Consider the following 12,549-nt stretch of genomic DNA (forward strand, 5'->3'; position numbering starts at 1 on the left):
TAATAAAAACTTTATAAAAGAGGTACTGTAACAGAAGTGGAAACTGAGGCACAGAGAAGTTATTTAAAGGGTTTTGCACAGCTAGTGAGAAGTACGGCCAGGGTTTGGCCTGGCAGTCTGGTCCCCCTGAGACGACAAAATGTTGCAGCTGCACTTGTGCCTGTCTCACATCCATCGCAGCCACCTGCCTTTCGGCCACACCAGAACTCTTCAATATCTACTGCTGAGGCAGGGTGGAGTGGAAAAAGAATAGAAAAATAAATACAATTTAATGAGCCACTTTTCCTTGACTCCGTAAAACACAGCAATTCTGGCGATAGACTTGATAGAATCAAAAAGCAGAAACAACTAGCTCAAATACGCTTCTCTTTGAATATGAAATTCATTTCATAATTGGGTGGGTCTGGTCTTTGAAATGTTCTTATAGTAAAGGTGATACCTTTATATTTACCCATCTATTTTGGCTCAGTGAAAGTTTTGTGGATTATAAATACACTAATTCATAGGTGACATTACTTTGGATAACATTAGCTGTACACCAAATCAGTTTATGTATTCTAGTAAATGTGACGAGGTAGGTAAAGAATTCCTTCCACAAAAAATTCTGAAGCAAGATTTCTCATGACACAAACAGAGATCATGAAGAAGATGCTTTTCATGGGCTTCCCTGGGAAACTGGCCCAGGAGGAGATCACGTTTATGAAATGGAGTTCTGGGGTCTTGGCTGTTGTCCTGTGGCCCAATAGACGCACTGGACCAAAAAAAACCCCCAGGCTTCTGGCTTGGAGGTGATACCCCTGGTGGAGAGAGAGTGGAGAAGAGGAGGTAGGGCAGTGGAGAGCGAGCCCCCTGGTAAGGAAGCTTACAGAGAGTAGGGAGAGAGAGAAAATTAGCAGCAGTTACAAGAGAAAGCAGTTTTGAAGAGGTAAGACCCTTAAAGAAGATTAAATTTCAGTGGAAGCCCCAACTAGAAGGTAAGCTTCCCTAAAGAAAGAGATTTTTAACTTTTTTTCCCATTCGTAGCATAAATATTGTTTAAATGAAGCTTTTCACTGTGTAAAGTCGGACGCTATAGCCTTCAAGAAAATTTACACTAAAAGCCTGAATTATTATTCTATGTCTCTTGGTGTATTTTTCTTTCCTCTGAATAATAACTCCCTACACATTCTGGATCTTGACAGACCACAGGATTTACACACTTTACATGTATCAGTTTCTCTGAAAAAAGGGAGGCTGTGTATTCTAAATACGTTTAGAATAAAATTAAGTTAAATTAAATTTCTTTATTTAAAAGCTTTTTGGTAGTTGATTCACATGGAGATACTTCCCTTGAATTTGCACGTTTTTGGCACTTTTGCATTAGTCTATATTATTACATTGTTCTGCTCATAATATAAATTATAAAATGTAATTCTGTTGACCACATACTAACTCTACAACCCTGCTGTATAGAGGCAACTGAATGTGTTAAATTATTTATGTATAATATACTACTTACCTATATTTTATACTACAGATTCACATATATTTATATGATATACAGTCATGCCACCCATAACAATCTTTTGGTCAGTGATGGACCACACATACAGCAGTGGTCCTATAAAATTAGCACCATAGAGCCTCGGTGTGTAGCAGGCTGTACCATCTAGGTTTGTGTAACTAGACTCTATGATGTTTGCACAATGAAGAAATCACCTAATGACGCATTTCTTAGAACGTATACACGTCATTAAGTGACACATGACTATATAGGGGAATAATATGAACTACCATATGCTAAAAATTAGATAAACTACACGAAATGGGAAAATTACCAAAAAGACATGAATTACCAAAACTGACTGAAGAAGAAATAGAAAACCTGAATAGAGCCCTAATAAGAGATTGAGTTAGTTATCAAAAAACTTCCCACAGAAAGCCCAGGCACAGATGACTTCACTGGGGGTTCTACTAAACACTTAATAATAAAAACCAATCCTTCACAAATTCTTCTAAAAGTAAGAGTGAACATATCCCAACTCATTCTAAGAGTCACTATGAGCCTGATATCAAAATCACACAAAGACATCACAAGAAAAGAAAGCTACAGTAATACCACTTATGAATATAGACACTAAACTAGGAAACTGAATCTGGCAACATATAAAAAACATTATACACCATGACTAAGCAGGATTTATAAACACCCATATAAAACATTGGTTTAACATACAAAAATCAATGAGTGATTTAACAACAAAATAGAGATCAAAACCCACAAAATCAGCTCAATAGACTCAGAAAAAGTATTTGACAGAATTCAATACCTTTTCATGATAAAAAAAAAAAATGCTGTTCAACAACCTAGAAGTAGAATGAAACTTCCTTAAGCTGATAAAAGGCACCTATAAAGTGCCCCACAGCTAACATCATACTCAATGGAGAAAGACTGAATGCTTTCCCCCAAGACCAAAAGCAAGATAAGAACATCCACTGTCACCACATTTATTCCATTGTATTGGAGGTTCTAGCCAGGGCAATAAGGTCAGAAAAAAGAAATAAAAGGCATCCATCTAGACTGAAAATGAACAAATGTGACATATCTTGTACATAGAAGTTTCCAAAAACTCCACTAAAAACTATTAGAACTAATAAACAGATTCAGCAATGTGGCAGGACACAAAATCAATATCCAAAAATCAATTCTATACACTGGCAATGAACGATACAAACAAATCACTTCTGTTTACAATAGTATCAAAAAGAATAGAATACCTAGAAATAAATTTAACAAAACTTATACATTATACTTTGTACACTAAGTTTGCGTACTTTGTAGTGATACATTGAAAACTATAAAACAATGTTGAAAGAAATTAAAGAGTTAAATAAGAGGAAAGACATCCCAAGCTCATAGATCAGACAACTTAATATTAAGATAGCAATTCTCCCCAGATTGATCTACAGATTCAGTGTAATCCCTATCAAAATGCAAGTTGCCTTTTTCTAGAAATTGACAAGCTAAACATAAATTCACATGGAAAGAAAAGGAAACCATAATAGTCAAAACAATTTTGAAAACAAAGAACAAAGATGGACAACTCATACTTCCTGATTTCAAAATTTACTGCAAAGACCAAATAGACCAGTGGGACAGAATTGGGTGCCAAGACCATTCAGTGAGGAAGGAATAGTGTTTTCAACAAATGGTGCCGGAAAAACTGTATCTCCACATACAAAAGAATGAATTTGGACCCCTACAACATCCCATGCAAAATAATGAAGTCAAAATGGACCATACATCTAAGTGTAAAAGCTAAAACTAAGAAATCTTAGAAGGAAACAGGAGTATATCTTCATGACCTTGGGTTTGGCAATGGTTTCACAGATATGGCACCAACAGCATAAGCAACATAAAAAGAAATCAGTAAATTGGACTTCATCAAAATTAAAAAAGTTTGTGGTTCAAAGGATACCATCAAGAAAATGAAAAAATAACCCACAGAATGGGACAAAATATTTGCAAATCATATATTTGGTAAAGAACTCTTATCTAAAATATAGAAAGAGTGCTCAGAACTTAATAATAAAGACAACCCAATTGAAAAATAGCCAAAAAGATCTGAACACTTCTCCAAAGAAGATATACGAATGGTCAATAAGGACATGAAAAGATTCTCAACATCATTGGTCATTAAAGGCATGTAAATCAAAACTACAGTTAGTTACTTTGCACACCTACTAGGATAGCTATAATCAAAAAGACAATACCAACTGATAGCAAATAGATGGTGATATTGAAACCCTCATACACTGCTGGTGACAATGTAAAACGTCGCAGCTGTTCTGGAAAACAGTCTGGCAGTTCTGTGAAAGGTTAAATATAGAGTTTAATATGATTAATAAGATTAAACATATGACCTAGAGATCTATTCTTACAATCTCACAAAAAATGTGTTCATAGCAGCATTGCTCAAAATAGCCAAAAAGCAGAAACAATTCAAATGTCCACCAACTGATGAAAGGATAAATTTCAAAATACGATATATCACTACAATGGAATATTATCCAGCCATAAAAGGTAATGAAGTAGTAATACATGTTACAACCTGGAGGAACCTTGAAAACGTTAACTAAGTGAAAGAAGTCAGTCACAAAAGACCGTATAGTGTATGATTCCATTTATATGAACTAACTAGAACAGGCAAGTCTGTAAAGACATAAAGTAGATGAGTGGTTGCAAGGGGCTGGAGGAAGAGTGGCAGGAATGGAGAATGACTGCTATTGGGCATGGGTTTCTTTTCGGAATTATGAAAATGTTCTAATATTAGATTGTGGTGATAGCCGCAAAACTGTGAATACAGTAAAAATCAATAAAATTTAAATGGGTGAATTTTATAATATGGCAATTATATCTCAAAAGTTCTTAAAAGAAAGAAAGCTGGATATAAATATTCCACAAGTAGACTTCAGAACAAAGAAAATTACCAGGCATAAGAGGGCCATCTCTTAAAAGTGGGAGTCAGTAAATTAACAAGACATAGCAATAGTAAATGTGATTGTACCTAACAATGGAGCTTCAAAATACATGAAGCAAAAGCTGACAGAATTGAAAGGAGAAACAGACAAGCACACAATCGTAGTTGGAGACTTGAACACTTCCTCTTTCCGTAATCTATAAAACCAGTAGAGAGAAAATCAGCAATGATACTAAAGAACTAAAACACCATCATCAACCAACACTGCCAGTTGTCACCCAACATCAGAATACCCATTCTGTTCAACACATGGAACCTTCACTAGGACAGACCATAGCCTGCATCATAAAAAAAAAAAAAAAAATCTTTAACAACTATAAAGAATTAAAATCAAACAAAGTGCATTCTCTAACCATAACGTAATGTAGCTAGGAATCACCAACTGAAGAATAACAGGAAAATCTCCAACCACTTAGAAATTACACAACACGCTTCTAAATAATCCATAGTCAAAAAGAATGTATCAAGAAAAATAAGAAAATACTTTGAAATGAATGGCAATGATAGGTCATAAATGTGGTGAACTCTCCAGAAGTAGGTATGTTTTCCAAGGATCTTAGAAACTCAAAGGAATTCACAGAGCAATTTCTCCCGAGCCTGACCTCATATACCGGATTCCAACTACAGATAATGTAACTCCGTTGTATAACTGAAATAGTACGGATACCATCTTGTATTCTCCACTTGCCAACTAACTGATTTATGTTGTCCATTTAAATTTAGAGAACCACTAAAAAAATATTAATAGATGATTTCTTTCTCCTCTTAAAAAATGTGATAGCACCACGGCAAGTTGATCAGTCAACAGCTTCCTGTGACTTAGCTACTGCAGTGATCGTATATTAGAGTCCAAGTGCCTGGGGTCAATTCTTCTCACAAAGATGAATTCTGCTCCAAAACATTGCACACACAGTTTAGGTTAAGCACTTTGCACATGTATCACAAACAAATAACATCATGAGCCCAGAAAAATCCCTTTCATCGCCTCTCAATAAAGTCATCACCCGTTTTAATACATCTTATTATTCCTTGGATAAGGGCCTGCCACTGACATCAGAACCCAGTCAGGAAGAAAATATATATATTTTTAAGTATAGGAATTAAATATATTTTCTACGGTGCACATTTAAGTTTTCAAATATAGAAACATATAATATTTACGTACATATTATAAACTAAGAAAATTATTCCAAAAATCTGGGACATGATCAAATTTTATTTTCCTATTGGGAAAACATCTTTAGAAACTTTTATGAGTATATAAACCTCCCACATTAAAACAATACGGAAACAATTCAGAAAATAAAATTGAAGTAAAAATTAACACCTTTCCTAGCCAAATCTGAAAGGGATGTTCTGTGTAGATTTTTAAATTGGATCAAGTTGTTAAGGATATTTTTAAAATAGATAAATATTCTTAGACTACAACATTAAAGCAAGTGTTTGTTTTTTTAACTCTTGTCAAAATGCTATTCGAAGGTACTTGACACAGTAGAAATTTTTAAAACAATGATTAATAGGATTTGGAATGTTTCTACAAGGATTTTCCAAACATTAGCTCACCATTTGATGTTACTATTTCCAAAATGAATGCAGACATTCCTTTGCCTTCTTAAACGCTCTGATATTGTCAAGAATATTTAAGAAAGTCAATTTGCTAAATATATTACTGAATAATATGGTTCAGTTAGTTTTCGTGACAGTGTAAAAATTACAAAATTGTCACATTGAAACTGAAGAAAAACTATGCAAATATTTCATAACAGCTTCAGTCACACACAACACATACAGACAAGTATGTGTTAAGTACACAAGGATGTGAGCTTGAACAAACTGATTTCCAAAGTTCCTTCCTCCACAAAAATTCTGTAGCTCAGCAATCAAGTAAAATGATTCTCCCGGAGAAGGGAGGTGAGTGTACAAAAGAAATTCGGAGCTATTCCAAATATGCCTTAGATCATCTCAGACCAGGTGACGCTGATGCTGCTGGCTCAGGGTCACACTTTGAGAACCCCTAATCGAGAGGACTTCTTTCTCTTCTTGAAACCATTTCCCAAGTGATTTTGAAATACCCCGCACAACCCCCCCACACAAGGTCAGTTACAGATCTATGACATCCCTTCCCCATTCAAATAAAAATCCACCTCCTAAAGGAATCACACTTAATAAACTCAATTAAATCTTCAATTTATTAATATAATACCTATCTAAATTTTTCCTGAAACTTCATTTGTGAGCCCTAGTAAATTTCCTGCAAGGTTCAAAAGAAATCCAAAATCTGCTGTAAGATTTTTGTTTTGTGATACATTCTCATTTTCATAGAAGGAATATAGGATGTAAACCATAGCAATTGTAAACTACACAAATAACTAGCACCACAGTTAAAAAAGGATGTTTTAGTGAAACATCATAAAATCATATTCATTTACAAAATAAGGTCACAGATAGCTCTGTAAAAATCACTAAAATGCTTATAATAACTTGCATAATTATAATGTAGTGTTGTTTTTAAAAAGTATTTAAAACCTAGAGAGAATATGCTAACACATAAAAACATTTCCTCTTTAAATTTTCTAGAAAAATGTAAAATAGATTTTATAATCTGAATAGAAAAAAAGGAATACAAAAAATAGAACTAACAAGCTACCCTCTTGTGAATCTACAACTAAGAAGACCTCGGGTTCACCAGAGATGAAGGGTTTTACACACCCTTCTCTTTATAGACTTTAGCCAAAATCTTGGCTCCCGTGGTATATGGTGTCGATTTGTTTTATGGGTTTCTTGGTTACTAGGGAAATGGATAATTGAGGGGGGTCAGGATGAATGAATGAAAGCCCAATGATTGTGAAGGATTCAGTCATTCCCGTTCCACATCTCGGCAACTTCACAAATTGCCATCACATGGGCTGGAATTAAGAAACTATCCTACTCAAAAACCAATCACAGAGGCTTGCGCTAACAGGATAAACGTAGGTCTGTTACTTGGGGATGAAACACGTAGTAGAAATGTCCCAGAGAAACGCAGACTCTTTCATTAGAACTCGACGTGGAATATACATTTATTTAATTATATCTTTGCATGAAATCAATCCTACAAGAAACTTGAGAGAAACTCTGATTAATTTTCACCATGAACAAATGAAAATGCTGGCAAAATCTGATCAATTTATATTGCTATATTTTTATAATCCGTATAAACGTATTTCTTACTTTAGTCACACCATCATTCCTTCCAAACAAAAGGCTTATGGTAGGCTATTTCCTTCTTTTTAGCGAATGTTAAGATCCTGGAGGTTGGTTATTTGGCTTTATTTTAAAATGAGAATGAGATTAAATGGGAGCAAACTGACAGCTACAGTTCATAGATAACTTTTATTAAACAGACTAAATTAGTTTAAATTGTTTCAAGAGAATATCAGGTCTCCCCATTATAGTTTTCAAGGGGGAAATATTTTTGTCACCTGGAGTACAAAAAATATCAGAAGAAGGGGCGGGCCCTGTGGCCAAGTGGTCAAGTTCACCCACTCTGCTTCGGTGGCCCGGGGGTTCGCTGATTGGGATCCTGGGCACAGACATGGCACCACTTATCAGGCCACGCTGAGGTGGCGTCCCACACAGCAGAACTAGAAGGACCCACAACTAGAATATACAACTATATACTGGGGGGCTTTGGGGAAAAGAAGAAGAAAAAAAAGAAGATTGGCAACAGATGTTAGCTCAGGTGCCAATCTTTAAAAAAATGTATATACTCAAAAAAATATCAAAAGAAAACTGTTATAACAATGCTTATATAATACACTGAAGGAAACATTACTATATCAATTATCATACCTGGAAGATTACCAGATAATGTCTTATTGTGCCATTTTCTGGCTAGTTTTCTAATATTAAAAATTATAACTGGATGTCACATGACCTACAATTAAATCATTTTCATAAGAAACCATACATTTATAAAAACAGATATTTTAAATTAAATGTTATCTGCAAACAATCACTGGAATAAATCAAGTAGTCAAGCAGCACATATATTTATACCTTGAGTAGTAAGAATTCCTCCTACTAGCTCCCCGTTTCCCATCTCCAAAGGCAACCACAGAGACTAGACTTTTTGCGTCTTCCAAGAGATTTTCTAAGCATACACAAACTAAAATATATGCATTTTAATACAAATGGAAATCTTTTATACACCTTTCTGGATCTTGTTTTTTCATTTATTAAAATATCTTGATGGTGATTACATTTCAGTTCATAGAACCTTATTCTTTTCAATGGCTGCACCACAATTTAACTGGCCACTTGATGAAAATTTAAATTGTTCCTCAACGTATGCTATGACAAACAATGCTGAAATAAACTCACACATACTTCTTTATGTACCTGTGTATTAAATTCCTGGAAGCAGAACTGGGTCAAAGTATTGTGGATTTTTATTGTGACATATGTTGTTAATCTGTACTCCAAAGAATTTGAATCAATTCACATACCAGACAAAAATGTGTTATATTCCTAATATGATGTTTTATGAAAATTTTTGGCATTGCCAATCTGAAAGGTAAATACAGTTTAGTTTTATTTTCCATATCATATAATGAGGAAGTTGAGTAGTTTTTATTATGTTTAAAAGTCATTTGCATCACCATTTTTGTGAACTGTCTGTCATTTGTGCATTTTTCTGTTTGCTAGTTTATTTTCTTCTTGTGTTGTTCATATGAATAGTACTAGAATTTAAGATTTTTTTTCCAAATTTGTCATTTATTTTTACTGCATCTCTCTCATCCAGAAAGATGAGTACTATAAAGGTGAATTTTAGTACAATGCTGCTGAAATATAGAGTATGACCGTTCCTGCATTTGCTGTTTACCAAAAAGGTAACAGGTTGTGAAAAGTTAACAGTCAAAATTCTCCCATTGTGCGCCTACAAGAAGCATCATAGCAATCGAGACTAAGGAAAGAGATAAAGGAAGGGATTTTCAAAGGAAGAAGCTGAAAGACGATATTCTAAGAGAAAGTAAATGAAAAGAACAATATGGAAAGCTTTGTAAAAGAAAACATTTTTTCTACAGTGAATGACAATATATCTAGAAAGGAATTATTCTGCATAAATTACTAATTACATTCTCAGGATCTTTATTATTTATTATTTTATTATTTTTCCTATTATAATGTCACTTTTCCTCATAAACATCACACATTATAGAACTATATCACAGAACATGAATATACATAATTCAGTCTATATTCTACATTATTTGCATACACTATATATTACATATAAATATATATAACATATATACTGTGTTTCAACTTGTTTTTTGCATTTCAACTTATAATATACCTTGAACATATTTCCAAGTCAGGATATTTAGAGCTATCAAAATTCGTAAACTACATGTTATTTCACTTTCAGATGTACCATAAATTGTGCAACCAAATCCCGATCAATGGTTGTAGAATTGTTTGTTTTCTATATTACAAACAATCCTACTGTGACCATCTGGGACACATTTTTATTTGTACACTTAGGAGCATGATAAATTCCACTAAGTGGATGAATATTTGAAAAATTTAATAGCTATTACCATAAGAAAGTTTTACCAATACATTTCCAATAAGAGTTTGTTCTCTCATCATGTTATCAACAATACTGAGTATTATCAGACTTTCAAAATCAGTAAAACGGGCAAAAACTTTTTTTATTTTAATCGAATTTTTCTGATAGTGTGGCTAAGTATACTGCTTATCATTTGCATTTCTTTTGCTTTGATGTGACTTTTTATCCTCAAATTGGAATGATTTTAAGTCATTAATGAGAGTTCTAGGCATATTAGTAAAATCAGCTCTTTTTCTGTTATAATTTCCCTGTTTGAAACTGTTTTTTGCATGGAAACGTTAATAAGAATCACATACTTAAATGGGCTCTTGGTTTTTCTCTCAATCTCAAAAATGCTTTCCCCACACGCCATGCTCACAAATATTCATTCAGGTTTTCTTCTTTTACTTTTAGGTTTCACACATTTAGACTTAAATTAGCATGTCATCTAGGTTACACTTGTGTGTTAAGAGCGAGGGAAAGTTCCAGTTTTATTATTACTTTCCCCAAATAAATACCCGATTGTTCAAACATGATCAATTAAATGTTATTTCTTCCCCACCCCCTGATTTAAAATGTATGCTTATCAAATGTCAGCTTTCCTTTCACTCTTAAATCTGTCTCTTCAGTTTCACTGATTTATCTGGCAGTAGGTCTATTCCCTACTTAATTGCCTTTTAATCACTATAGCTTTATAATACCGTTTCTTATGTAATGAAGGCCCCATATATATGCACATTTTTCTTTTAATTGAAATATTCCTGGCAAGTGTTTGTTTTTCCATGAGCTAAACAGTTGCTTTAAAAAACAAAAAAAAAAATCAGTTAGGAATCTATCCAATTTAAATCTTCTTTTAGAGAAATGATATTGTTATCTAGAAAACTGTTATGTAGTCTTTTTTGTTATTTTACCTATACATTCTTATATATATATATTTATTTTCATGTATCCCTGGAGTTTCATACGTATTTTTTAAATGTTTTTCAATTTTGTGTTATTTCACTCCAAATTGGTTTATTTTGGTCCATTGTATTTCCTACTTTATGTATATATCTACTGATATCTGTAAATTAGGGTTAGATGCAACTGGACATTTTACAGAATTCTATTACGAGATTTTCAGTTGTTTCCTGCAGACATTCAAGGTGTACAATCACATAATGTGCAAAAGTGATGTTTGTGCCTTTTTGTCTAGGCAGAATGTTAAGGTGCACTCCTGCCAAATGTCACTAGCCTATACAGTTCACAACAATGGCAGAGCGATGATGAGCATTCTTGACTTTTCCAAATTTAATGGAGGTAATGCTAGTGTTTCAAGATTAACCACAATAGTGAGACAGATAGATGGAGGTTATCTTTCTATTCCTAATGTACTGACACCCAATTTAAAATTTTGAATGTATATCCTTTTAAGTAGGTGGGAAATCGACCTTAGCGCATATCTCCAACTGGCGGCTACATTTTAAATATGCAACATAAAACTACAAACTCAAATCGCGGATCCTAAGAGAAGATAAACAAGACCAGAAAATAAATGAAGGGAAAAAATCTAAGCTTTGAAATATAAACGTTTTATTTTACAGAAACAATGCAAGGAGATCCCGAAACAAATTCTCTCCCGTCGGCCAGAATTGCTCCAGTGAGACCGGGGTCTCTCGCGGAAGCCCCGCCCCTCCGCCCGCCAAGCAGCAGAGAAGTGATCGGAAAGCCCTTTACCTGCGAGTCGGCCTGGCCCGAGTCCGGGGCAGCGGCGCGCGGCGACGCCGGCGAGAGACGCAGAGGAGCCGGTCACCCGGGACCTGCCTGCGGGACAGAGACGTGCGGGGTCGCCCTCGGCCCGCACAGCGCGCCCTCTTCCCGCGGGGGACGCCGGAGACGGGACCGGGCGACCCGGAGGCAGCCAGCTCGCCCCGGCACGACGCTGCTCGTGGGGAGCCGTGTCCCCCCCCACAGCCTCCATCCCGGCCCCTGCCGCCCACGTGAAGACCCGGGGCCCGACCCCCAGCCCCGGGCTGCAGACAGCTCGCTGCGGGCCCGCCGCGGCCCCCGCAACTGCGGCAACCACCTGAGGATGCGGCGCGCGGCCGGGCTGCGGGCCAGGACACCGCCCCCGGGGCCCCGCTCTCCGCCCGGCCGCCGTCCTCCCGGGGCCCGCGACGCCAGGCCTGGGGCCGAATTTCATCCGCGGGCGAGAGAGTGGGGAGGGGGCGGGGAAAGGAAGAGGAGGATTTTTCAAATTAAAAACAAACTGGAGCCCCGAGGGGCGGGGGCGGTGTGCGGCTGGGGGCGTGGCCCCTGCACCCCGGACACGCCCCCGGCACGCCCCCGGGCCTCGGAGCAGCCGCCAGGGGGCCCGGGAGGGGGACTCCGCTGGAGTCAGCTTCTCAATAAACGAAGGGGCGCGGGAAGTGAAGAAAACCTTAAGTGATGTGCAGG

General features: G+C 36.3%; 1 protein-coding gene across 1 annotated transcript in view; it reads right to left on the minus strand.

Annotated features, from left to right (window-relative positions):
* PLSCR4 (phospholipid scramblase 4) overlaps positions 1 to 12,318 on the minus strand; it is a 42,215-nt gene extending 29,897 nt beyond the window's left edge. Inside the window, exons 1-2 of the mRNA XM_023621067.2 lie at positions 12,179 to 12,318; positions 11,830 to 11,916 (exon numbers count right to left, since the gene is read on the minus strand). The gene's annotated coding sequence lies outside the window, so the exon portion shown is untranslated. The remainder of the gene's footprint in view (positions 1 to 11,829; positions 11,917 to 12,178) is intronic.
* Between the last annotated feature and the right edge of the window lie 231 nt (positions 12,319 to 12,549).

Source organism: Equus caballus, chromosome 16 (genome assembly GCF_041296265.1).
Source record: "Equus caballus isolate H_3958 breed thoroughbred chromosome 16, TB-T2T, whole genome shotgun sequence".
NCBI classification, from domain to species: Eukaryota; Metazoa; Chordata; class Mammalia; order Perissodactyla; family Equidae; genus Equus; species Equus caballus.